The sequence below is a fragment of the Macaca mulatta genome, chromosome 7 (genome assembly GCF_049350105.2).
Source record: "Macaca mulatta isolate MMU2019108-1 chromosome 7, T2T-MMU8v2.0, whole genome shotgun sequence".
In the NCBI taxonomy this organism is placed as follows: Eukaryota; Metazoa; Chordata; class Mammalia; order Primates; family Cercopithecidae; genus Macaca; species Macaca mulatta.
The window spans coordinates 168,081,920-168,083,855 of NC_133412.1; the positions used below are offsets into that span (position 1 = coordinate 168,081,920).

General features: G+C 40.1%; 1 pseudogene; it reads right to left on the minus strand.

Moving 5' to 3' along the window:
• Nucleotides 1–284: 284 nt before the first annotated feature.
• Nucleotides 285–1,243, minus strand: LOC100423886 (large ribosomal subunit protein eL15 pseudogene; annotated as a pseudogene).
• Nucleotides 1,244–1,936: the final 693 nt, after the last annotated feature.

Here is a 1,936-nt window from a genome sequence, read left to right on the forward strand (position 1 = left end):
TTTCTTTTAAAGAATTTAGTTTAAACCTATTATGCCACACAGTATGTTTTATGCACTGACATATAACTCTCTAATAAGATAAAGCAAAGACAAAAAAGTTTGTCTTATTAGAAACAAGATACACCATCACTTACTGTTTTCAAACATTATTATACTTTAACTTCCTTGACAAAGCATTCAGGAAACAATCTGCAGACCAGTTTTAACAGAAAAATAGCACCTGTAAGCAGACATGACTGTCCTAAATTATTTATTAGGTATGAATTTTACAAACTTTACTTATATTAGCAGTAATGGTGGAGCTGGAGAGTATTGCGCCTTCTCCAAGCTGCCCAGCGAGGACCACCAATAGTGTGGTGGAACTTATGGCCCTTTCTTTCGGCCTGCAGATGTCAGCCCACACATCTCCCTGTGCTTGGGGACTGGTTTGGTGATCCACTGGGTGTCAGGATTTCTTCTGATAGCTTTATGGAATGGATGGATGAGGATAACCTCAAAAAATTTGTATGCGGAATCTTCACCAACCCAGTAAGAATTCAGGACTCTTTTTTTTTTTTTTTTTTTTTTGAGACGGAGTCTCGCTCTGTCACCCAGGCTGGAGTGCAGTGGCCGGATCTCAGCTCACTGCAAGCTCCGCCTCCCGGGTTCACGCCATTCTCCGGCCTCAGCCTCCCAAGTAGCTGGGACTACAGGCGCCCGCCACCTCGCCCGGCTAGTTTTTTTTGTATTTCTTAATAGAGACGGGGTTTCACCATGTTAGCCAGGATGGTCTCGATCTCCTGACCTCGTGATCCACCCGTCTCGGCCTCCCAAAGTGCTGGGATTACAGGCTTGAGCCACCGCGCCCGGCCAGAATTCAGGACTCTTAAAGAGCCCTACAGTGGCGTCCAACTTGCTCCTCTGCAATGGACTGAAGGCTTCGAGCAAACTTTAGCTGGTTAACACCATGATGGACAGGCTTGCCATAAGTTGCACCCTTAGGAACTGGGCATTTTTGGCCACCACAGCAAACACGAATCCTACATATAATGTAACCTTGTTTGGCCTTGTAGCCCAGTCGGTGCGCTTTATCAGGCCAGAGAGGGCAGGGAGCCCTGTGCAGGGCAGAGAGCTGGTGGTACTGCCAGCAGTGGACCCTCAGAAGAAAGCACATGACATCAGACTGCTTCTTTCTTCATAGCTCCTGGATGTACTTGTATGCACCCATCTTGGCTTACCTGATGGCTGCCTCCAGATGGAAAGGAAAGACCTGTGCTACCCCAAAGTTCAAATATTTTAATAATCACAATAAATGTAAGTGGACCAAATCTACCAGTAAAAGACTAAGATTGTCGTGTTAGATTTTTTTCTAAATTTAGCCATATATTAATTATAAGAAACATAGATGAAACTAAGAAAATAGAAAGTTTATAAGCAAAAGTAGAATAAGAGATACATACACCAGAAAAATAATAATAAACATCAAACAAAATAAGTTTTAAGAACAATGCATTATTAAAGGTAAAGAGGGTCAATATACAGTGATAAGAAGTTTAATTCACCAGTAAGATACAACAGTTATAAATTTGCATCCATTTTTATAAAATCTAAAAAATATAAACCAGAAATTGAAAATGACTACAAGAAGTAGTTCAATCTGCCACAATAGTAGGAGATTTCAATGCACCTTAATTAATTATTGGTAGGTCAAAGAGACAAAATTTTAAAGACATAGAAGATTTCAATTTAAAATGGACAGGCATGACTTGATGAACATAATCCCCCAACAGTTAGATTATGCTCATTCTTCTCAAGCACATGTGGAACGTTAACCTGTGTTTTAAGATTTCTTACCATTTCAAAAAATTGATTTCTAACTTAGTTGCATTGTGGTTAGACAATAAGATTGAAAGGTATACACTTTATTAGGCTACAAAATGTGTCATTATGTTTAAAC